The sequence below is a fragment of the Psittacula echo genome, assembly GCF_963264785.1.
Source record: "Psittacula echo genome assembly, chromosome: 2".
In the NCBI taxonomy this organism is placed as follows: domain Eukaryota; kingdom Metazoa; phylum Chordata; class Aves; order Psittaciformes; family Psittacidae; genus Psittacula; species Psittacula echo.
The window spans coordinates 123794218-123821428 of NC_137737.1; positions in this window are offsets into that span (position 1 = coordinate 123794218).

Consider the following 27211-nt stretch of genomic DNA (forward strand, 5'->3'; position numbering starts at 1 on the left):
GGTTCCTGTGTTTTCCCACTGAACTCAATTGTTATTCCAGTTGTAATCTAGATCAAGACTCACATAGTTGCACATAAGTTGAGGTTTGGGCTGAAGACCACTGAGAATAGTGCAAATATTCCCATTCAGTTCAACAGGCTTTGTATTGATTTCTAATGTCTTAAGATTACGGTGTTTTGCATAGTCTGTTAATGACACTCATGCCACTGAGAGTTGTTCACAGGGTCCTACTACAGTTATACCACATTATAACATACCATGCCTAAGCAGCTATGCTTTTTTCTCTGTTTTCCTAGCTGGGTATTTTTTTTCAAACAAATGAGTAAGTTCAGTGAAACAATTACAGAAAGTTAAGACCACAGATTAAATTGGTCTATGATTTACCTCATCTGAGCAGCTACCCCCTATTCAGGCCTGTATTTCTTCCTTCTTTTTTCATTCCAGCCCTGTAAGGGTTAACAATTGAGGCCTGTCTATAGCTCATTTCTATAGTAACAGCAAGACTGAGACTTTTTTTATGGGCACCTAATAATTAGAAAGTGCTAGAAGGTATAACAATATAATGAATCAAAACTGATAGACTTGTGGGTTTCCATAGAAACATGTATAATTATGATAATCGGTCCCTGGCGTACCCTCAGAATCGTATACATTCAGTTAAATGCAATAAACATTAGGCACTATTTAGTGAGCTGTGATGCAGATTAACAGTGTGAGATATAGGGAGGCTATGAATAAAATTGCTGTACAGTTTATCTCAAACTAATTTACCAGATTGCTTTAATAGATGTGGTATGTGGATGTGAAGAACTGAAAGTGTATTTTTGTTAGTGGTAAAGGTAACAAAGATACTATTTCATAAAGTGGCTGACTGTTAATTTTGATGCAGATCAGAATGTACTGTGGCACGTTATTGCATGGCAGATCGCTAAATCCACTGAGAAAATGACATGGTGGGGCTCAACTGAATTATTTATTTTTTGAATATGATATGGGGATATTCGGGTTTCCTGTGTTCTCCTGCTTCCTCCCTGGCTTATTCGTCTCTTTGCTTGAGCCCCATTTTTGAAATATGCTTGCCAGTGCTCCTGTTATAATTCTAACTCTAGCATTTGTGTTCTTAGTGTCCTGTGGAATGTGGTTGTTGGCTTTATTGGTTATTTGATTTATGGGTAAGAAGGAAGTTATAAGTCTGTGGTAGACATTTCAGGGGCATTTAGAACTGTGAGTATGCCTGCATTGATTAAAACAAAAATAAAATCAGATGACCAGCACTCCGTTTAAAGGATAAGCTATTTATAGATGAAAGAGACCTACAGGTATATTATATTTGAGGTAGAGCACTGATGATGATGTTGGAACACGCATTGTGGTTCAGAAGATCTATCTGATCATTCCTGTGCATGCCAGAGAAGTTGTGTATAAGCATTTAACTATGTTTAAATGTTTCCTAAACCTCTTTTTTGAAGGCCCAAGTTTTACTGAAAGGGCGAACTTAGCTTGATGTCCTCTTGTAGAAGACAAGCATTGCCCTAAGGAATACTTTATTAAAAAACATTCTTTTCAAAGGGGGAGAAAACGGGTTGCAATTCTGCTGTTGAATATTAAGAACCCAGACACACAGTTGCCAGATTATCAAAATCTTACAATTGAACTTGGTGCCCATATAAAAGTGCATTTGTCTTAAATGCACTCTACTTGTTATGTAAGCTCAGAGAAAACTGTTCTTACTAATAAATCTCACTGGTTTCAAAATGGATCAGTTTGGCCTGATGTGTCTGTGAGTTTTTTTCAGTGTTGTTCTTGCTTGTGACTCATTTACAATAATGGTTATATGCTGTCTGTTGACTCAGTCCCAAAGACTTGCCTTCTCAGGGATCCTGTGCGGTGGCCTGGGATTCAGGGGGGGCTCACAAGCTCTTAAGTTCAAAACTCTTGTTTTGGACATGCATCTGTCTGTCTGTTACTGAGTCTTCAGGTTCTTGTATCTGCCAAAAAGATGAGCCTTTTATCAAAATGTTTTTCACATCTGGTTTCCCCTTGGCTCTTGCTGCTGTGCCAGTACTAAAATGCCAGAAGCTGACAGGGGTTCAGAAAGCTATTAGACAAATTCATGGAAGAAAATCTATCAAAGGCTACTAAACATAGAGATAACACCTCTGGGTCAGGATGTCCCTGAGCTGCGGATTTCTGGTGGCTGAAATCATATACCCAGGGAGCATCACTGTATGACTTGCTCTTATATTCCTCCCTAGGCATTTGCTATTGGCCACTGTTAAAGACAAGATACCTGAGTCAGATAAACCCTTCATCTAATTCAGAACAGCCGTTGTTACATTCTCATGTAAAAAGACTTAGCTGCTAACACTGATGCGATAAAACATTTTCAAAAGCTTTCTAAAAAATATGATACCCAGGCTGTGCTGTAAAATAACTTGTTTCTGCTTCCTCCTTTTTTCTTTTTTTTTTTTCTTTTAGAAAAGAGAAATGTGATTTATTGCTGACAGTCTTTCTGAGACTGGAAAATCTGTTTCTTCCTTCTTCCTTCCTCCTGCTGCCTGTGCAGAGGGTCACTGACTCTTTTCTGTCTATCGAGGCTCCCCAGGAAGGGAAACGTGAGCCAAGCCTGGGGGAACACTAACAAAAATGTCAAACTGACAAAGGAATTTCTGGTTATCTCAGTTTTTTTCCTTGATGTTTTTAATGCCACAATAAGTGTTATACTTTGAATATGTTCAGTAAACCAAGAGGTAAATTAAGTCCCTGTATATTTAGTTCAACATGCTTTTCAGAGGGCTAGTCCGGAGTAGCAAGTTTTTATAAACTGGACACTGCCTTATTGCATGCTAACCTACTTGCGTAAAAGACGTGCCCTAAATTCTGAAAGGAGGACTACCGTATATAGGGTGAGTGCCTTTGCACAGCAGCCCAGGTAGGTACAAGCTCCATTTAAAGAGTATTTTTGCTGGAAAGACAATGCCATGGCACAGCCAGTCCACTGCCTGCTACTTGGGCATTCAAGGATTTACATTGCAGCCTTCAGCATTACATGTGAGTTGTCATTTTAGCAAGGAATGACTTCCTGCATGGAGACCTCATAGCAGCCTTCCAGTATCTGAAGGGGGCCTACAAGGATGTCGTAGAGGGACTCTTCATCAGAAGGTGTAGTGATAGGGCAAGGGGTAATGGGCTTAAACTTAAACAGGGGAAGTTTAGGTTAGATATAAGGAAGAAATTCTTTACTGTAAAAGTGGTGAGACATTGAAACAGAGTGCCCAAGGAATGTTCCATCACTGGCAGTGTTCAAGGCCAGGTTGGACAGTGCCTTGAGCAAACTGGTCTTAGAGTGAGGCACCCCTGGCCATAGCAAGGGAGTTGGAACTAGATGATCTTAACATCCCTTCCAACCCTAAGCATTCTATGATTCTATGACTTCCAGCTCAGGCAAGTTAACACTGTTGACATGGAAAAGGCTTGATAATTTTGACTCATCTGGGGGAATAATAGGCTGTGCCAGTGCTTGGAGGGTAACAGGTGTCAAACCCCTATCCCACAAGCAGCTGCAGATGTGAAAGGGAAAAGAAACATGCAGAAGGAAACACACTCCTCTTGTTTAGCACAGCAGAGGGCAGCTGCTCATTCTGCCATCTTTTAAAGGATCTGTTTTACAAAGCTGCATCTGATCTCCATTTTTGTGCCTGCACTTTTATATCTGTCTCATGAACTAGTGATAACTAGTGACTGGACAGAGGTTTTCATCTTCTAGGCTGTACCCTGAGTCCTTGTATGCTTCTAGAGGCTTATGCAAAAAAGGGCTTTTGCCTATGTAGAGGTTACAGCTGCTACTGATCCCTAATTAACAAATAAGTCCTCTTCATCCTAATATTATCTCACGCAGCTGGCTGATCTTGCAGAGCTGCACCCTTGATTGAACACAATCACAAATCAGAGGTGTTTTGGGGGAAATCGGTCCATCAGAGCCTGCCAATGGGTGGAGGATCCTGCTTAATGATTAAGTCTGCTCCAGTGACTGGCCTCCAGTTGGCAGACACAATAACCCCTTCAGTTGTGTTTCTGCTTGTTCTGTGATAATGTAAAACAAAGGTCTCCTCTCGGGGGAAGTTTCCTGTAGCTTTCTGAATTAAATTTATTTTAGATCCCTCCATACACATCAGTTCTTGACTTCCACCTCCTGCCTGTTGCTAGATTTCTTTGTTCTGGCAAGTATCACGTTCCCCTGTGATTTCTTTTGTCATGGCAGAGTGAATTCTTTCTCGTAGGCTCACTCAGACTGTTCACAGCCATATTTTCATCTTACTGCTTTGTGAGTCAGAACTCCCTACAGCTCCAATTCTTGTTCTTCTTTCCCATGATGCTGAAGTTTATTACCTTTGTATGAGCATGCATTTCTAACCAGGAGCTGTTTATCACTTATGTAAAGCTACTGACTAAAATTCCCATAATTTGATAAATACAAGCTTTAAAATCTCTCCTGTAAAGTACTTTTTTCTTTGCTAAGTAAAAAAAATCCAACTCAATATTTAAACAAAGAGAACTTGGATGACAGTCATATCAGGATATGAACACATTATATTTCTTTTTTTTTTTTTTTTTTTTTTGTTAAATGTATTTGTCAGTTCAGATTATTTTACTATTTTTCTCATGTATACAAATAATTTCAGACAACCACAAACCCTAGAGCTGGAAAAATTTTTCTGTCTAACAGATTATGCATTTTCTTTCTTTTTAAAAGATAGGAAAAAAGACTTTTCTCTTTCAAGGGTAAGTTATTTTCGCATAGATATGTACATTAGAGACTTGTGAGAGGTGTTCTGAAACTTATTTTTACTGCATTTTGCTGAACTGCCTGAGAACCGCCTGAAGTGAACTTAGGTACTTTAATTTCTGACAGATTTATATTCTCTGGAAGTGATTACACATGCGTGTGACCAAACATACAATCTCATTCCCAGTTTAGCTTAAAAGCTAAATCCTGAATCAACGTAGTGACTTATTAACCTTAACATTCTTGTTTTCCTGTAGTGGGCAAGCTTAAATTGTTTTCCCTTTCACTGTAGCCTAAGTTACCTCTTTTCGCGAAGAAGGGCTATTAGACTGGCTGTGTAGAGTGACACTGTTATTTATGTATGTGGAAGAAATTGAAGACATTAACAAATACCAGATTCTTCCTGATTTAAATAAAACTTTCAAGTAAAAGAGGTTTCTGTCTGACTTATGTCCCACCTCAAGCGCCTTGGCTTCATCCCATAGGATATGAAATGGCCTGTGCTTAGGTCACTGTGTGATTTAGAAAGTCCACTTCTTCTTTCTTTATTTGCTTGTTTTCCCTATCCATCTTCGGAAGAAAGAGCTCATAAAGAGTCTGATTCTAGCCCAGGAATTTTAAATGCTTTCTTACTTTTAGAAGTTTAACTCACAAAACTCTAGTGGGGAAGACCTATACAGTCCCGTTAGCTTAAATACTGGACCTGTGGGAGATAGATAGGTAGTGGGTGGACACTCTTGTAAATCACACTTAGTGATTAAGTTCACTTAATGAACCATTAAGTGAACTTAATGAACTATTTTCTAAATCTGTAGATGGAATAGCTGTTCCTGAAAGTCTCAAGAGCTATTCAAAGACTGAGAACTGATTTTTGTCTGATCAGAGAACAGGTCATTATGGATGGCTTCAACATGTTCTGGATAATAACCTGTGATGGGTGACCTGCAGGAAATATTGCGGGAAAGGTGAGATATGCAAAAATAGTGTCAGTGGGCTTTTGGCAAGAACTGTAAGAATACGCAAGCTAAATACGAGAAAAGGGAACGGCTGTACAGAGAAACATGAGACTCTGAATGTGTGAAACAGAGACACATCCAACTCTCAAAATAAGTGAAATTGCTCTTTTATATCTCTACATGAAAGCATGGGAACTGCAACTTCTTATACTATTTGTTGTACAACCTCATGTATACTTGCACATGGACGCACGCAGAACCTATCCAGTTTTCTGTCTTCAAGATTATACCAAAGTGGGGTAATTTTTTCAACTTCTATATTATTATCACATTATAATAAAAAAGTACTGTTTTGACTGTCTGCCACTTTGATAAGTAATTGTAGAAATTTCGGGAAAATTAAATTAAACTATCAAATGTTTTTGAATATCTAATTTATTTTCTCTTCCAGCTTTACAAATTACTTTCAGCAAGTTGCAAAAACTCTATGTACCACACCAAAAGGAATATTTTTTAATTCAAAAAGCCTCAAATTTATTTAAAATCTTATTGCCTAATTATTAAATCTTTTAATGACAGTTTTTAAAAATAGATATGAAGCTTTCACAGTTCAAAACAGAAGTTACACTTATTGTATTCTAGGAATTATGCAAAGAAAGAAAGTAGAATAAAATTACCATAGTAAATTTAGACTTTGTATTAAATAAAACCCTATAGTTGAACTGTAATTATTATAATAGTATAGTAAATATACAGATAATATCTTCAGCTATTATTCAATATGATTACTGTAGTCTTACTATTATTAGGACTGATTTACTATAGTTTTAATAAACTATGGAATAATTACAGTGATTTCACTATAATAACTATAGTTCAGTTGCAATTTTATGCTGAGACCTGGAGCTTTATTATACAGTAATATTTCTTGAGAGGAAAATATAAAGAGAACAGCCATTAAAAACAAAACTTAAAGTGTGATTTAAAATAAGTTTTTTACAATTTTTTGTGTTGTGTATTTATGTAAAACAAGAATAAATAATAGAATTAATTATATTTCCAATAAAAATGAAGTAAATATCTTGCTTTAATTTTTTTTGAAAACAACAAAAAATATGGGAATAACAAACATTTTTCCTTTGTTTAAAAGCTACTTACATTCACCTTGCCATCCTCTTACACATACTAAATTCTCAATATTTTATGAAGAACATACATAGTACATTACTTATTATTCTTACTTTTCCATAAACAGAGATCACTAGTTAAAATGGAAGCTTCTTGGGATAGTAATTTGCTTTCCAATGTGTTTACAAAATATTGTGTATACTTATAACTCTCTTTAAGTAACTTAATGGCTAAAAGCCAGATATGTTCAGCCTCCACTTGGGCAGTTTCCTTGTAAACCCCTTCCTACTAAGCGGAGACCACATGGAACCTTCCTTGTGTCATTGTTCCATAAACATGACAATACAAATTTTTATATAGCTTGTCCTCATATTAGCCCTAACCTGGTACTACAGGCAGGCATTTTCCCAATAACAGCAAGAAGATCATGTCTTTGAAATTTATGTTCAGATCAGAGATTATATGGGATCAGATATAGGGGAGAAAGCCTGCTACAGCTTAAAAGTACCTTGTTTGCCAGTCCTGTGTTTCAAAAGCTACTGCTACCTGGGGATCAGCAACGCAGTTAGGGAGTTCAATACATAAACTTAAAAAAGGCTAGTTGAAAACTAGTCTGGACTTATTCTAAATTGTTGCATGGTATTATTCCTCTGAATTTTCCCTACTTCCCCAACTTGACCTCTACACAAATCCCGGCTTTCAACCATGCTAGCTACTTGTTACTTGATAAATTATTAAAGGAAAACTAGTACTAAAATAAATAATCTCATAGTAAAAAACTAAAATTATATCATAAGAGTTTATATGAACTGAATATGCCAATCCTAGCTATGTGTAAAAAAAGGCAACAGAAATTTAAATGAGTGCCACAAAAGCCTATCAGGACATCCACCTACAGCTTTCCATCACTCACCATGCCCACTGTTGCAATTTCTGCCTTTTGCTAGGTAATCATTGACACTTTCCTTGCAGTTAACAATTTGTTAACATGACAATTAGCAAATGAACAGAAAGTGGAGGCTTGCAACCACTAGCTATTTTATACCTATAAGGTGTTACCAAACCCTTGTTGACAATTACCAAGACCAATAATGGCCCCATGCTTGTATTTTTGTATTTGCATACACATAACTCCAACTACCAAAAAAATTCTACCTGCAAAATGTTTTAGTCAATGTAGTCATTCCCAATCTGTATATTCACTGTGAACATACCCAAAGGGGACACTAGTTCCATGTTAGTAGAGGTATGGGCAAGTGTGCTTTTGTGAGTGCCCCACAGTGTGGTTTCTTCAAGTTCAAAGTAAAAATTGGAAAAACATTAAGGCTTTGAACTTTTTGAGAAATTTGCCAGACTTCAGTAAAACCTTTACTTTATTGACAGTGAATGTGTGTCTCTGTAGCCATTATCCCACGTCCAGGGAATACAGCATACAGATATTTTCATAGATGAATGCATTCACCCTAGAAAGGAATTTTCCTAGAACTGAATGTTCAGCTTAGGAACAGACCTGGTCCCATCGTACCCATTTTTGTTTTCCTGAGCAGCAGGTGATAACATTACAAAGCTGGGCAATGTTCCTTTAATGTCACAAACATCAACTAGTTTAATGGAGTTGTCTTGGCTATCTCAATACTTAAAGGAGAAAAAGCAGTTACCTCCAAAGGATGATTCATCTTACTGCTTTTGGAAGCATATCTTAGGATGCAAAGACTACTGTTAAGTGGAACTGATCCAGGCCAAGGAGGATAAGGTAAAGCAAATTGAATTAGCACCAAAGAAATTGTTGAAATTAAGCCAAGTACAAGTAGTGTGGTAAGAATGAAGATTTTTATTTTTTCAGCAAATTTTGCCACAGGTTTTTCATCAATATCTAGAGATCATACAAAGATACTGTGGACCTAACATCCATCCATAGATCTTGGCTGGAATATTCTGAGACACTTCAGAAGAGAAATAAAATAGTTGAATACTTCTTTGTATTCCTAATGTGGTCACATATACCAAATCCTTTTACATTTAATATTTAAATTTAACATACAGGAAAACACAATCTGAAATATCTCCACTGTTCTTTGACCTCAACAAAGATGAGTCATGAACTAGTGTTAATATAGAATCATAGAATCATAGAATAGTTAGGGTTGGAAAAGACCTTAAGATCACCTAGTTCCAACCCCCATGTCATGGGCAGTTACACCAAACACTAAACCCTGTCACCTAAGACTCCGTCACGCCTGGCTTTGAACACTGCCAGGGATGGAGTATTCACAACTTCCTTGGGCATAATGATCCTTCCCATTCTTTGCCAACAATGTACATATAGATTCAGAGAGGGATAAAATTGCAAAATTTACAAAGAAAATTCCTCAAAGCTGCCTTCCCATATCACTTCAACCAAAGAACAACTGTAAGGTCCAGGAATGTGTCTGGAAACCAGAATGGACATAAATAGAAAGGAAGAGACATTGAAATGAAAGGGAAGAGGAAAAGCTGAAAAAAAGCCAAAGCAAAAAGATGGAATAGGTAGAAGGTTTCTAGTTTTTTTATTTGTCCTTTTTATATTCTCTGCTCAACCAGACCAAGCTCACAGAGAAGATTTAACCTTAGAGTTATGAAATTCAAGTATTAGCTCTATTTGAAAGTTTGAAATTAATATCTTCTTGAGGTTTATATCTCTCTTTTTAATAAAGAACAAAGTTGAGGCATAAAATGTCTATCTGCAAAAGGAGAACCTGAATTGCCCTTTGGGGAAACTACATCATTCACTTCACTGATTCTAACAATTCTGTTAGGAAGTACTAAATCCTTGAGTACTGAGAGACCAGCATAAAACTATTACACTGAAAAAACTCTTACTGTAGAATCTTTTAAAATCAGCTAGTTTATTTATTCTGGATTTAATGCAGAGGTCTTTTTTTCACACTGACTTTATGGAAATATTGTGATCCTGCTAAATAGAAAGTAAAGATCATTGAAATTTCTCTCAAACTTTTTCAGTAGCATAAATTGGCTTTAATCATTTAATTTTATTTTTTTCCTGAGGAGACAACATATTTTGGAGTATGAGTTGGATTCAGTTTTGATTAGCTATTTCTACAATAATGCAAGTACATGATCAAGCTGAAATTCTACTTACAAACACATTTAGTTAAAATTGTTAAGTTAGTTAAAATGTGACCATTCTACATAAAGCTAATGCAATTGCAAAATTGATGGAGTTTGACTTGCAGGTTCGTTTTTATTCATGACCTCATGTGGGAAAGAAGAAAAGCCTATCACATGGTTCATGAAGAATATGTAGCACTAACAAAATGCTTTCATCTTACATATATTCTGTATAAATCAGATTTTGATACAATAGATAACATATAATTTTTAATACATTTTGAAGGCTATGCCTGCACCTTAACTGATGAAATCAAACAAAAGATTTATTTTTTTTTACAGCTGAATAATTTTTATTCACCTATAAATACATCTCCTGCTAACTGAATTTTGATATTAGGTTTCTGTTAGTATTCCAACATTAATACAATAGAGGTGGTATAAGACAGAGAAAGACAGAAGAGTGAAAACTAAAGAGAGAGAAAGAGTACCTGGAAAACAATTTTGAAAGATTTGGCAGGAAAAAAGCATCTTCTTTTCTGATTCTTACTGTGTCCAGGGAAACACGACTTTGTATATATTTCTTGTCTAAAAAAAGGATTGTGAAAAAGAAATATTTACCTTCATAAATAGTTTCTCCATTGACTATGAAAATGTTGCAAGACCCCTAATGTCAGCTAACAGATTATATCAGAAAAAATAAATGGATGAAAGATTAAACAAAGGATGCAAGCTGTGAGATGATAACTCTGGCATGTAAAGATGGAAGGAATAATTAGGGTATCCTTAGGAATAAAAATGGTCAGAAGAAGTTAACACAGGATCTGAAGCAGAGCTCAGAGAAAAGGAAGTGAATCCAGAGCTTTTACAAATTCTTGCTATGTTGTTTAGAGATGACCATTTAGTTTCACTCAAGAACTATTTGAGGGAAAAATGTCATTTTTTCAACTGGATTTCAGTAATTCTTACTTACCATATATAAAAATTAAAAAAAAAAAAAAAAAAGAAAATAAGAAAGAAAAAGAAAAGCACTCGGTAATGTAGAAGTTGGAACCTAAAAACCTGAGCTCTGTAAAAGAACTTTCAATTGTGATAGAGGAAGAAAAAAATTAAAAGAGATAACTTGCAAAAATTAGGTCTTAATTGCTTCTGCATTTTGCAAAGTTTAGAATGGTTTATATTGAATAGTAACATGGGCAGAGGAAGGGAGATGACAAGGCCTATGAATGTATAATGTATACCACATTGTCATGAGTAAATAGGGTGATGTCTGGGAGACAACTTATAGCCAAGATCAAATTTATAATCATCAGCTGAAAAGGCAACATAGACACATGGTTTTGGAAAAGTTGCCTCTCAGAACTGTAGGATAAGTTTTTTTCTGGATAGCTGAAATGAAAAAAGAAAAAAGAAAATAAAATTGTAAAAAAAAAAAAAAAAAAAAAGAAAGGAGAGACAATCCACAAAGAAATTAAGATAGGAATAAACCCATATCTCATTTGTAACTCTTTTTCTTTTCCTTTTGCTTGTGATGGTCTTAACTGGCAACAGCATTTTGGATTTCCTCCATAGACAGAGTCTGGTGGAGAGATACTGTCATGTTATGGGAAAGATCGTAGAGGCTAATGAACCTTTAAGCGCTAAATGAAAATCAACATGTAATAAAAAGGATGAACTTTACTGAAATGCTTAACCTTGTTCTGAGAGCTGACATTATTTTTATAGCTGCCCACATTTGTGAAAAGTATTGTGTCAAAGTGTTCTTTCTATATCCAGCAATATGGAGCTTAGTGCAGTTTCAAAGTAAAAATTTTTTTCCTCCTGGCAGAAATAACTGTCACACTAAAAAATCCCAAAGCTCTACATATGTTGATATAGAGGTATTTTATATTCCCACCTGATGTGTCATCAGCTTGTATAGTAAAGACAAAAACCTAAAGTATTTTTTACTGAACAGGGAATAATATGAAAGCTACTTCTCATACTAATTATCAGCCGTGGCTTTATGGTTCATACCATAAAGTGTTTTGAGGGGTTTTTTAATAAATAATTATTAGTATCAGTTTTCAAACATGGATCAGAGCTCATAAATTTATTCCCACCATTGCCTGAAGTTTCATCTTTAAGCTGAAGCAAGTAGTACAGATCTTCAATCTATATCATTCAAGTTGATACAAAACTTCTTGTGTGCTTACATGGTAAGACAGCTTGCTTTGCACATAGCAGGTTAAACCTGCAGCTTAAAACTTCTGGCCATTATCCAATAGAGCATCTGTGATCCAACGTGAGCTCTGTGTCTAAATATGTCAAGTCATGTGTTCTCCTTCCCCCCCCAGCAGAGATGGAGCTACAGCTTACCATGGGGTAAGTGTTCCTTGCAGGATCCCTCCATCTGAAAAGAAAACCCGATTCCAGCTTTGTGGCTCAAGAAGAATAAAACTCCAGTTAAATCAGTAGTTCACATGCATTACATTGTGCTATTCTTCCAACCTGTAATTAGCTCAGACAATAGAAATTCAAAACACAACAAGCCCAATCAACACAAGCTATTTACAGCAACACCACAAGGAAATTCTGCTGAAGTTGTATCCCATGAACTAACATTGATACTGACATTCCAATGGAAACTGCTTTCACTCATGAATTCTCTTTGTGAGATGATAATGGTACACAGGTAAATGGCAAAATCCATTGTAGATTCTGTATGCATTCTCTTTTTCTTTTTTTTTTTTTTTTTTTTTTTTTTTTTGAGCTATGGAGATGTTTTTTTCCTAATTATATCTTTTCAGACCGCTATTAGACAATCTAAAAACTGTTATGGGAATCATATTTTTCTGGGAAGAGGAGTCATTTTGCATGTCTCAAGAACTTAGGAATTAACTATTGAATGTTAACCTATGTTTGTTTGGCTCAGTTAAGTAACAACTGAAATTTCTTACCAGCAATGGCTACTGATACTTTCACTACATGTTTTACCATACACACATTTTTACTCTTTATAACTGACACTGATGAGGACACATTCTAATGGTCCCAGAAGAGAGAGCCAAGCCTGAATGAGTGCAGAAGCAGAGCTGCTCTCCTGTAATTTGTTTGCCTACCCTCTTGTTTAGCCTCAGTAGACTCTTACTGGAACTAGTCAACAGATCAGTGTGGGAGTGCCTGACCCACCCATCTCTTCCCCATATGTAATTGAATGAGTAATTCTAACTGTGAGTTAACCAAGAGTAGGCACAATATAGATTTAAAGGTAAGTGAACAAACACAAGCAGGAGATATACGGGAGGTGGGAGAAGGGAAGGGACAGGCTGCTTCGGATGAATATAGGGGCATTGTCAGAGAATGCAGAAATGTGGTGAGAAGACACAAGGCCCATTTGGAATTGTATCTGGCTAAGGATGTCAAGGACAACAAGAAGGGTTTTTTCCAATACATAATTAATTAAAAGAAAACTAGAAAAACATGGGCCTGCTACTGAATGAAGCAGGTACCCTGGTGACAGAGGGTGCAGAGAAGGCAGAGATACTGAACCCCTCCTTGTTTCAGACTTCAGTGCTGAAGCTAGCCCTCAGGAATCCCTGACACAGGAGACCAGGAAGAAGATATGGAGAAAGAAAGTCTTTCCCTTGGTTGAGGAGGATTGTGTTAGACATCATTTAGACAAAGTTTACATCTATGAGTCCATGGGCCCCAAGGGGATGCACTCCCAAGTACTAAGGGAGCCTGTGAGCATCATCTTGATCATCTTTGAAAGGTCATGGCAATCAGAAGAGGTGCCTGAAGACTGGAAGAAAGCAAACATCATCCCAATCTTCAAAAAGGGTGAGAAGAAGGACCCTGGGTGGTCAGTCAGCCTTACCTCAGTCCCTGGAAAGGTGATGGAGCAGCTCATCCTAGAGGCCATCTGTAAGCATATGGAATACAGAGGGTGATCAGGAGCAGTCAACACGAATTGACTGAAGGGAAACCATGTTTAACCAACGTGGGACAATTGGTTGGATAGAGGAGAGGACAGCAGTGGATGCTTTCCACCTGGACTTCAGCAAGGCTTTCGACGCTGTCTCCCATAATATCCTTATAGGCAAGCTCAGGAAGGGCAGAGTCAGGAAGTGCAGGCTGGACGAATGCAGGCTGGTGAAGTGTATTAAGAGCTGGCTAAATGGCAGGTCTCAGAGGATTATGGTCAGTGGCACAGTCGAGTTGGAGACATGTAACCCCAGGGTCAATATTGTTTAAATATTCATTCAGTGACTTGGATGAATGGATAGAGTGTCTCCTCAGCAAGTTTACAGATGATACAAAACTGGGAGGAGTGGCTGATACCCCAGAGTGCTGTGCTGTTCTTCAGAAGGATCTAGACAGGCTGGAGAAACAGGCAGAAAAGAACCTTTTGAAATTCAACAAAGGCAAGTGCAGGGTCCGGCACCTGGGCAGGACAAACCCCATGTACCAGTACAGGCTGGGAGCTGACCTGATGAAAAGTAGCTTTGCAGAACCCCTAGGTCCATGGGCCGGCAATATGTCCTTGTGGCCAAGAAGGCCAGTGGTGTCCTGGGCTGCATTAGGAAGAGGTTGCCAGCAGGTCAAGGCAAGATCCTCTCTCTCTACTTGACCCTGATGAGGCGTCACTTGAGTACGAGTGTGTACTGCGTGCAGTTCCAGGCTCCCCAGTACAGGAGAGACATGTTGCTCCTGGAACAAGTCCAGTGAAGGGCTACTAGAATGATGAAGAGTCTGGGGCATCTCTCATATGAGGAAAGGCTGTAGTAGCTGGGCCAGTTCAGCCTGGAGAAGAGAAGGTGCAGGGGGCATCTGGTCAATGTATTTAAATATCTGAAGGGAGGGTGTCAAGCAGATGGGATCAGACTCTTCTTGATGGTGCCAAGGAAAAGTGCCAAGGATGAGAAGCAATGAGCATAAAGTAAAGCAGGAAGTTCCACCTGAACATGAGGAAAAAATTCTTTACTGTTGTCGTGGTTTAAGCCCAGGCTGTAAATTAGAACCACGCAGTCTACTTCCCCACCCCCACCCCCCCCCGCCCCTTTCTTCCCCCTGCTCCTGGAGGGACAGGGAGGAGCATCAAAAGAATGCAACTCCCACAGGTTGAGATAAGAACAGTTTAATAACTAAGGTATAACACAAATCACTACTGCTACCACCAATAATAATAATGATAAAGGAAACAACAAGGGAAGAGAATACAACCGCTCACCGACTGATACCTCGCCCCCACCCCACAGTGTTCTAGCCTTTCCGGGTAACTCTGTTACATCCTGGGCATGACGTGCTGTGGTACGGAATGCCTCTTTGGCTAGTTTGGGTCAGGTGTCCTGTCCCTGCTTCCTCCCGGCTTTCCCTCCTCCCTGGCAGAGCATGAGACTCCCAAAGTCGAAAACATTCTGACCAGCAACTGAAAACATCGGCTTTATCAGTATTATTCCCAGGCTGAAAGTCAAAAACACAGCACTGCACCAGCTACTAAGAAGGAGAAAAAGTGACTGCTGCTGCTGAATCCAGGACAACTGTGAGGGTGACTGAGCACTGGAGTAGGTTGCCCAGAGAGGCTGTAGGGTCTCGTTCCCTGGAGATATTCAAGAGCTGTTTGGACACAATCTCTAGGTGACTTTGCTTGAGTAGGGAGGTTGGACTAAATGACTCCTGGTGCCATCTTCCAGTCTTAACCATTCTGTGACTCTGAGAAAAGGTAGTTTTCATGTAAAGCAAATTAATAAAGAATAAAAATAAAAGTAGAATATCATGAAAAGACAGTGGAACAGTGTAAGAAAAGGGCATTTTTGACACTTGCTATTTGAATAACAATAATGAAGAGTTACTTGTTGCAAATGAAATATTTTCAGCAACCCAATTCAAATTCAAATCTCTGTAACCTGTGAAAACTGAAGCACTGTTGCTTTACTTAATGAAACTGAATAAACAAAAAGAGGTGAAAGATATAGGTGAAAATATGGGATGACTATAAGAAACCCTGCAAAATAAATCCTTTTAGCAGTATTTGAATTAATGGTTTGGGATACACATCAGGAGATGAACCATTACAGGCTTGTTTTCAATATGATAAAGAAAAAAAAAAAGGCAAAAAAGAAGGTGCACGCTAAGAAGAGAATCAGACTTATTCCAGGAGCTGTGCAACGTTAGGTTACATTGGGTGTGTAGCACTGGTAAGTTTTACAGAGTTTTGATACATGAAAGTTTTGCCTAAAGGAAGAAAGTCTAACCAAGTAAAAAATGTTTGAGTAGAGGAGGAGATAAGTGGTAATGAGTACAGCAAAAGCTAAACACAAGGATAATTGTCATTATTGTAGATCAGAGTTAGAAATGGTTTACAGCATGACTTGGAAACCAGTTCTGTTGTCTGACTAATATCTTCTGTGATTCTGTGGTTCCACTGAAACATAACCCCACTAGAACAAAATTTAAAAAAGAAAACAAACAAACAAACAAAAGACCAACAAAAAGGGGAGAAATATTTTAAAAAATTCAGAATCATATTCTGTGTAACAAAAATAAGAAATTGTTACTCTCATTCATTAATTTAGAATGTGCTAGAAAACACAGAGTTTGAAAAGCAAGTACCTGGAACATATAAGAGGATTAGCTACATTTCAGTGCAATTCCTTATTGGCCAGAGAGACAATAATTTCTCCAAAAAGCTAAACTACTGCACCCAAAGGGTAGCAGCCCTGCCTGCTTACGAAGCTCTTTGAAGGACTTCTATTGTCTTTCATGGGGTTTGGATGACACCTGTGTCAAAACAAGCTCTAAGGTACATGTTTTTCGATCTGGAATTGAGAACTTGAAGTATTTGGCTTTTCCACAATTATGTCAAGGTTTGGTTTGCTCTGTACTGAGCAAAAGAGTTAAGCAGAAGTCTTTCATCTGGACTTTCCAAAGATTTAAGATGCTTCTCTTATATTTTTAAACTGGATTTAAACATAATATTAATCCCTACCAGTAGGTCAAAGAGGGATTGTTATTGGCAGCAGTTTTTATGAAGTATGTGTTAAGGGGCAGATATCTCTGAAAAATAACAAATTGTTGCATTCTTGTAAACAAGACAAGGAACAAAATTTTTCAAAATCAGCAATAAGAATTTGATATCTGAAATCCACCATAAGGCACCAGCACTGCAAATTACGTTTTCAGGGGGCAGGCAGACCTGCAGAAATCAATGAGATGTTCCTACTCAGATGCTCAATCCGATGCACAGGAATGTCTGCAAATGTAAGTTTCTGCGTAATGTTTTAATCTGGCTTTCATAGCTAAGTTTCCAAAGCAGCGAACGTCCAGCAGAACCTTCTGAGCCTGCTAGGGGCACAATGCACTTCATATGTAGTCACCCGTTTAGAAATTTGCAGCAGGATTTAAACTGTATGCTTTTGACTGAGGAGTCTGTCTCTTGCTCTGCATATGCTCACTGTCTGGTTCACCTCTGCCCAGTTTCTGCTGTGGCTTTTAGGTGTTAAAATATTATTACCATTATTCCTTACTTTCCATACCTTTGTTTTCTGCTTCTGACTTTCTTCTCTTCACATGTAGCTCCCTATGCTTCCTTTGTTTAGAAAATCATTTAGCCACTTAAGTTCAGCAGCACTTCACGCTTCAGCGAGCTTTTAAAAGAAAAATAATACCTGAAGTGAATTTTCTTACCAAAGCTTTTGTTTTCAACCTTCTTGGTACCTAATGGCGTGATTAAGAATTCTTATTTTTGCTCCTTCTCAGTGCAATTAGTTTATTCTCTCTCCTCTGATCATTTATTTTCCATCTTGTTGCAGTCCAATTTTGCACTCCAGTGTGTGTGCGTATTATGGGATGGCCAGATTTCAGATTCTTTGTCTTCTTTCCTGAAAGACTGTAGCCAGTATGATGCCATATCCCCAGCATCTGGATCAATGCCTTATGCAGCTTTGATTTGTAATACATTTATCTGAGAATACATCTCCACATCTTGGTTGAACTCAATGTTGTGCCTGAACACCAGATTCAGGGCTACAAAGATATTATTCATCAATAATTTCCAAATCTTTGCTCTGTTCAGGACAGCTCAGTTTCTTAGCATTTAGAAGATATTTTCTCCCTTTTATCATTTGTTTAAAATTCATTGTTCCACTCTTATCATCAATGAACTGCATTTGCTATTAGTCCAGTCCGAATGTTCTAAGTCTTCCTATGCTGGACTGCAGTATTCTCATTATTTACTGGTCTTCTCAGTTCAATACAATCTGTAAATATTGAAGAGTGAAAATATGGTAAGTTCTATCTGGCTTTGTTTATGTTTTTAAACAGAAATAGGATGACTGTCAGTATAGCTGTGTGAAGTTATAATGAAAGATTAATCAAAATAGAGATAATGGCCTGCTTCTGGCCACATATGCGCCCATGCTATATATAATGAGTGTTTCAGGGCAGAATGGGGTGCAGTCGTAATATCAGACTCAATGCCCAGAAGCAATATGTGGATTCTACACAATTTAGAAGCAGATTTTACCAGCCTATAGAGCTCTTATGATAATACAGGTCCAAGTAACATCAAAGTGATTTATGAGTTTTATGTAACAAACACATGACATTCCCAGGGGACAGTGAACACAAAGCCAGATTTTCAACTGATGCTACTTAACAGTGCTCCCACAAAGTCAAGTGAACGCATTTTGGGGAATACAAAATACTAGCATTTTCAGCTCTCGTAATGAACTTGGCTTTCATTGCCAAGTATCAAAATCTGCAGGGTATATAGGATTTTTTTGTAAGCTGATATAGTCTGTCTAAATAAGAGTTGTTGTATAACCGGGAAAGCAAACTATGTAGTTGTGAACTTCTAAATATGTAACATCCCCAGTGTTGGACTCCTTCATTCGCAAATAACAAAAAGATAACTATGTTAGCATGGCGTATAATAATGCCAGGAGGATGTATGTAACAGTCAGTCGAAGCGACTTCGTGCAATATATTCTCAATTTCACACAGCATTGCATAATTAAATACAAATTTAATTTCCCAGTCAGCAGCATATATTATAGGATACTTAGGCATCATTGATACCTAAATATTGCAATTAATACTCTTACACCATAATAAAACCTGCTGATAGATGCACATTCTTACACCCTGTATGTCTTCTATTTTTTTAAAGTATAAATACGTGTATATATAGTGTGCATTTTGACATAGTTCTTTACATGAAGATGCAAAACGTGTGCTACATATTCTGCTTTACATGGAGCAAAGCTACATTTATGCTAATATTTTTACTCTGTGGGTAGAACAAATATTGAGACTTCATAAGACATCTTGCAGCTAAAAAAGGCATGCAGCATTCAGAATATCACAATGGTGAAACTAAATATGCACTGTGCACTCCTCAATGCATATGAATACATTTTCCTTAAGATGTTTTGCACTTTATGAAATGCAGCCTTACACAGTGGTGTGCAATGCTCTCCATAGGAAATAAATATTTGCTATGGACAACATTGTATGCCACTCTGTAGGACTGTCTTCAGGGACTGATTGTTTTGTTCATCTTATGGCTTTATTCCCTAACCTCTCTATGGCTTTCATCAAGGTCTTTTCTTTTTAATTACCTTTCCAGAAAAGAGCTCCTGAGGGATGAAAGCGAAAAATGTTTCTGAGGTCCCTTTTGGCGTTATATTAGAAGGACATAGGGTTTGTTTACCCACTTTTCTTTTTTGGAATATTTCTTGCTGATAATTTTTGCTGGCTTGCTGCTTTGTCTTCCTGTTGCCTTGGTACTTTCCAGCTTATATATGGTTGGTAGCTAAGGAAGAGAGAAGATGCAGAATGGGCAACAGTCTCAGATTTAAGAATGTAACGTCCAGGTCCTGTGATATATATCACAAATATTATTATATATATTATATATATATATATTATTATATATAAATTACAAAGAGTATAATGCCATGCTGCACAGCGTTGGCTTGAAGGAGTCAGTCGGAGTATTGGAAACAGTACAGGTAATTAAGCCTGGTAAGCCCCCTGAATGTGTTATGAAACCAGGTAAATCCACCTAGCTGAACCAACGCACTAATGCAGCTAAACTGCTTCAGACACCTTGAGTAACCTGAGTAGTTCACAACACTGTCCTCTGCAGGCAGCTGTGTCCCAGGCTAGCAAACTGAAAAAAATAAGCTCTTCAGAAGGTGAAGGAAAATTGTGAAATACTTAGACATTATAATGATAGAGCTGTTATAAATACTGAAAATACTTTTGTAAAATATGATTAATTTCTCTTTGACAGAGTAAGCTACAGATAAACATTGAATTTCCACACTCTTTGAGGATGATTGCATCTGAAATGTTGAAAGCTACTTTACTTGCTTTGTTTTGTTGAGACTTTTTGATATAGGATTGCCCATTGCTGAAGGATGAACAGAACTGTGAGGTTTGATATTCTAGTATACTTTCACATATATAGAAACTCGGTAAATGTATCAATTCAGCTGCAAGTTCCTTAGATTTTGGTGTTCCTTGAGGACCCTACCCCATAGCCATACAGTTCTAGAACAAGTAAGAATGCATGAAAGCCAAACTTTTTTTTCCTTTTGTGACCAGAGAATATACCAGCATTTTTCAAAGTATTGAACCCAATGAAGTCAAGAAGAATTCAATCAATTGCACAGAAACAGGCTCTGTTTATATACTTCAGGATTCAGTGGGTGAAAATGTAACCACCCCTATCTAAGAGGAGAGTATAAAAATTTGCTTTCCCAGCTAAACATGTTAAATGAACACTTTTTTTTTCTTTCTTAAGCATTTAGAAAGCCTGATCTATTTTTTTTTTTTTTTTAAACTGTCACTGGTAAGCTGTACATTACAAATCAGAAAAATTTTTAGTGGTTCTGACAGCTTCTGAGCTTTATAATGAGTAAATGAAAAACATTACTTTTGAGAATCATTGTAATTTTCATAACAAATTATTTTCATAAAGTTAGAAGAAAGAAAATTGAAAATCTACAGCATATTCTGTAGTTCTGTGAGATATCCAAAATGCTGTATTTTGTTTTTTCTTGACTTTTTTCTTTGTGTCAGTAGGGACAATTTCTCTCACACGCTTAATCTCAATCTTCTAAACAGAAGGCAGATAATTTATCTAAAAGGCTAAAAAGTCTTTGATTAATAACCATGGGAATTGCAGGTATTAAAATCACCCCCAAGTGACCCCATATTGTTCCATGAATCCATTAGAAACTTATTCTGAATTACAAAGAAAAATTAATTAAAAAGTATAAGGACTACAGAGCTCAAATTAAGTATGCTCCCCTGAGTTCATATGAAGATCTATATGCATGCCAAATGTCATAAAATCAGATTTAATTTACAGTATAATTTTGTTCTTCAACAACAAGAAGAATACAAGAATAGCAATTTTTGTATTTTTTTATTACTATTGAGTTCCCTATAACAAGCCTACCTATTACAATGACTCTTCCATTTATGTCAGAGAAAGAGGGATTAGAAAGGAGCCAAATGTCATTGTGGTAGTTGGAAATGTAGTAATGGGTGAATCCCATCTGGTTTGGTTCAATAGGACAGTAAACTGTAATGCTCTTGACTTGAATGGATGAGCAAACTTTGAACGAGTTGTAAGGAGCTTTACAAAGAATTTTTGAAAATTTTTCATATGTATGTCTCTTCCTAATTTTACAATATTTTGGTTATATTTGTTCTTCTCAGTTTGTCCACTTTTCTCAGTAGGTCATGACCACATATTCAAATGTACTATGGATGATTCCCATCTCCTGTGTCACATGTTTTGACATTAGCCAGGTATAGTTCCCAGCCCTGCTCATTTTCAAGACTGTGTGATCAAGATAGCTATGATGACTGCTATGGGCTTTATTGGTTTATTTACTTAGGGCCTTGTGAAAAAAATGGCAGACCAAAGATGATGTCTGTTTTGTGAACATCTTTGAAAATCAGACAGACACCCATCAGCCAAATCATTAGTTTGTGAATTGCTGTGATGGTTTTACTATGGAATGAGCTTGTTTCAACCCATGCTGCTGAGGCATTTTCAAGTGTGAGTCTTCCGCTGGTGTCCTGCACAAGAAGTAGCACCCCGATTCTGGTCGTTAAAGCTAAAGAGTCTTAATGTCTGAATGTGGTTAAAGTTACACATCCTAAATAGAACTAGCAAATTATGAGCTTGAATACTATAATCAATAAATACATCTGTTATTTGTACTCATGTTGGGAATGCAAATACAAATCAGCTGAAAGAATACGGCTGCAATATTGCTGATGAAGTGCAAAAAGTATCACACGATCACAAAGTAGATGAAGTTGGAAGGGACTTCTGAATATTGACTAGTGCAATCACTCTTTGCAGGCAGGATCAGCCATATCAGGTTGTTCAGGATTATCCCCAGTTAGGTTAAGATATCTCCAAGGACAAAGACTCCACAGCCTCTCTGGGCAGACTGTGCCAGTATTTTAACATCTCTACAAAAAAATGGGAAGAATCACCTTCTTTCACCTGCTGGCATTGCTTTGCCTAATGCAGCCCAAGGTACCATTCACCTTCTTTGCAGCAATGGCACATGGCTGGCTTATAGAATCATAGAATCATAGAATAGTTAGGGTTGGAAAGGACCTTAAAATCATCCAGTTCCAACCCCCCTGCCATGGGCAGGGACACCTCACACTAAACCATGTCACCCAAGGCTTTGTCCAACACAGCCTTGAACACCACCAGGGATGGAGCATTCACAACTTCCCTGGGCCACCCATTCCAGTGCTTCACCACCCTTACAATAAGGAACTTCCTCCTTATAGCCGATCTAAACTTCCCCGGTTTAAGTTTGAACCTGTTACCCCTTGTCTCATCACTACAGTCCCTAATGAATAGTACCTCTCCAGCACCCTTATAAGCCCCCTTCAAATACTGGAAAGCTGCTATGAGGTCTCCACGCAGCCAGGAGAAGCCTGGTATTCTCCAGGCTGATCAGCTTCAACTTTCTCAGCCTCTCTTCGTATGGGAGGCGCTCCAGTCCCCTGATCATCCTCATGACCCTCCTCTGGACTTGTTCCAACAGTTCCATGTCCTTTTTATGTTGAGAACGCCAGAACTGCGCACAATACTCCAAGTGAGGTCTCACGAGAGCAGAGTAGAAGGGCAGGATCACCTCCTTCGACCTGCTGGTCACGCTTCTGCTGATGCAGCCCAAGATACAGTTGGCTTTCTGGGCTTCATAAGGTTGGCATCAGCCCACCTCACAAGTGTGTCAAGGTCCGTCTCAATGGCATTCCTTTCCTCCAGTGTATCAACCGAACCACACAGCTTGGTGTCATCAGCAAACTTGCTGAGGGCGCACTCAATCCCACTGTCCATGTCACCGACAAAGATGTTGAACAAGACCGGTCCCAACACCAATCCCTGAGGGACACCACTCATTACTGGTCTTCAGATGGACATCGAGCCGTTGACCACAACTCTTTGCGTGCGGCCATCCAGCCAGTTCTTTATCCACTGAGTGCTCCACCCATCAAATTGATGTCTCTCCAATTTAGAGACAAGGAAGTCATGTGGGACAGTGTCAAACGTTTTGCACAAGTCCAGGTAGATGACGTCAACTGCTCTACCCCTGTCCATCAGTTCCGTAGCCCCATCATAGAAGGCCACCAAATTGGTCAGGCAGGATTTCCCCTTAGTGAAGCCATGCTGGCTGTCACCAACCACCTCCTTGTTTTTCCTGTGCCTTAGCATGCCTTCCAGGAGAATCTGCTCCAAGATTTTGCCAAGCACAGAGGTGAGACTGACTGGTCTGTAATTCCCCAGGTCATCCATTTTCCCCTTTGTCCTGGGTTCAGTAGCAGTAGTCAGTTCTTCTCCTTCTTAGTAGCTTTTGCAGCACTGTTTTTGACTTTCGGCTTGGGAATGGAGCTGATAACAGCGATGTTTACCCTGACCAAGGACTTTGTGAGTCTCATGCTCTGCCAGGGAGGAGGAGAAGCTGGGAGGAAGCAGGGACAGGACACCTGACCCAAACTAGCCAAAGAGGTATTCCATACCATAGCACGTCATGCCCAGGAGGTAGAATGGAGGGTTCCCTGAAGGGCTGGATCATGGCAGGGTGGGGGTGAGGTACCGGTTGGTGAGCGGTTGTATTCTCTTCCCTTGTTATTTCCTTTATCATTATTACTATTAGTGGTAGCAGTAGTGATTTGTGTTATACCTTAGTTATTAAACTGTTCTTATCTCAACCCATGGGAGTTGCATTCTTTTGATTCTCCTCCCCGTCCCTCCAGGAGCGGAGGGAAAAAAGGTGGGGGGGGGAAGTGGACTTCGTGGTTCTGATTTACGGCCTGGGCTTAAACCATGACAGTTCTTTTTGGCGCCCAACGTGGGGCACGAAGGGTTGAGATAACAACAGATCTGACCAAGGCACAATGCTGATTTGTGGGCTCTCAAAGTTGTTTCTCTTGATGTCACAGTTTCAGTATGCCGTAGCTTACTTAGAGCCGGTATTTGCTGTGTTAGTGTTTATCAAGTGTGGGCCTTGGGCTAAGGTTTTTGTTTCACTGTACTTTATGGTAATGGCTTGTAATACGGGGGGGCTCCGGCAGCAGGGCGGGATGGACGTGGCCGTGGACTTGTACCTGGCCGTCCCTCTGCTCTTCACTGTCCTGGCCCTCGTCCTCGCCTCCGTCTTTGTGAGGCTGCGGGGAGCTGAGGGGGAGCGGCCCCGGGAGCCAGCGGCGGCCGAAGCGGCCCGGGAGAGGGGCCCCGGGGACCAAGCGGCGGCGGGAGCAGGGCCGGAGGGTGGGAAGGAGGCGGCTGCCGAGCAGCGGGAGGAGGCGGTGGAGGAGCCGAGCCCCACGGCCGAGCCCAGCCCCGCGGCGGCCGAGAGCATCCCCCAGCAGCCGTCCGCCGAGCCCCGTGAGCCCGAGCCCCAGGAGGACGCAGGAGACCCCGCAGCATTTCCCAGCAAGGCAGAGGAGGAAGATCTGGACTCAGAAAAAGCAAAGCTGGTGGTGAGAGAGCCTTCAAGCACAGCAGCTACACCAGTCCCAGTGACAAGTACAGCAGCAGCATTTGAGAGTTTTGACAGTTTTGAATGGCCTTTGGGTACCCTTGGGACCTGCCTGCTGATTGTGATGGGGATCACCATGTTGGCACACACACAGAGTGTGTTCTACCCACAACCATTTTGTCTGATCCCGAGAGTTAAGCAGAGTCAGGTTTGGGTCTTGTCTGGGTTTAGACAATACAGGGGGACCGAGAGGTTTTCCCCAAGGCTGGACAGCCATGAGTGTCACGGTGTGTGGGACAGTATGGGCGAGTATCTAATCCACTGGGCCCCTCCAGTGCTTTGGAAGCATCGGAGATGGAAGGCAGCTGTGTGGAGTCCCCAACGACAAGTTGCAGAGACTGCTGCAGGGAAGGGTGAATTATTTTGAGCCTGATGGGCCCGTGACACTTCAGGCCATCAGGGCAGAGATGCAACACAGAGATGGACTCATGATCGAGGGGTGGACTTTGCAATGGGCCTCTCCTGCCCTGAAAGACTGTTGCAAGAGATGGAGCCCACCATCGTGGACTGAATGGACTCAGCAGCTTTATAGGGATTGGTCCGTGCACTAAGATAACAGTGCACTGAGATGAAAGTGATGGTATATTGAAAATGTGGGATCTGAGCATGACGTGAATGGTATGGAATAAGGGGTGGATACTGTCCTGGGTTCAGTAGCAGTAGTCAGTTCTTCTCCTTCTTAGTAGCTTTTGCAGCACTGTTTTTGACTTTCGGCTTGGGAATGGAGCTGATAACAGCGATGTTTACCCTGACCAAGGACTTTGTGAGTCTCATGCTCTGCCAGGGAGGAGGAGAAGCTGGGAGGAAGCAGGGACAGGACACCTGACCCAAACTAGCCAAAGAGGTATTCCATACCACAGCACGTCATGCCCAGGATGTAGAACTGAGAGTTCCCGGAAGGGCTGGATCATGGCAGGGTGGGGGTGAGGTACCGGTTGGTGAGCGGTTGTATTCTCTTCCTTGTTATTTCCTTTATCATTATTACTATTAGTGGTAGCAGTAGTGATTTGTGTTATACCTTAGTTATTAAACTGTTCTTATCTCAACCCATGGGAGTTGCATTCTTTTGATTCTCCTCCCCGTCCCTCCAGGAGCGAAGGGAAGAAAGGTGGGGGGGGGAAGTGGACTTCGTGGTTCTGATTTACGGCCTGGGCTTAAACCATGACACCCTTCTTGAAAATGGGGGTTATATTTCCCTTTTTCCAGTCATCAGGAACTTTACCTGACTGCTGTGATTTTTCAAATATGATGGCCAGCGGCTTAACAGCTTCATTTGCCAGCTCCTTCAGAACCCACAGATGGATTTTGTCAGGTCCCATGGACTTGTGTACGTTTAGGTTTTTAAGATGATCTCGAACCAGATCCTCTCCTACAGTGGGTCTAGGGCCTTCATTCTCACAGTCCCTGCGTCTGTGTTACAAGACTTGGGTGGTGCGGTCAGAGCATTTGTCAGTGAAGACCGAGGCAAAGAAGTCATTAAGAACCTCAGTCTTCTCCAAATCCAGGGTAGCCAGATCTCCTGATATCTTCCGGAGGGGGCCTATGTTGTCCCTAGTCTGTCTTTTACTCGCTACGTACCTATAGAATCCCTTCCTATTATCCTTAACATCCCTAGCCAAGTTTCATTCTAACTGGGCCTTAGCTTTCCTAGCCTGGTCGCTAGATTCCCAGACAACATCCGTGTACTCTTCCCAGGCCGCCTGTCCCTGCTTCCACCTTTTATAAACCTCTTTTTTCCTTTGAAGTTTCCTGAGCAGCTCCTTATCCATCCAAGGAGGTCTCCTGGCCCTCCTGCTGCACTTCTTTCTAGTTGGGATGCAACACTCCTGAGCTTGTAGCAGGTGATCCTTGAATAAGAACCATGAGTCTTGGGCCCCCCTGCCCTCTAGGGCTGTATCCCATGGAACCTTACTAAGCAGGTTCCTGAAGAGGCCAAAGTCCGCTCTTTTGAAGTCGAGGGCAGTGAGCTTGCTGCACGCTCTTCTCACTGTCCTGAGGATCTCGAACTTGACCATCTCTTGATTGCTACAACCAAGGCTGCCCTGGAGCATCAAGTTTGATGCAGCCCAGGCCCCCCAGGCCCTTCTCTGCCAAGCTGCTTTCCAGCCTGGTGGCCCCCAGCCTGTGCTGGTGCCAGGGGGTTGTTCCTCCACAGGGGC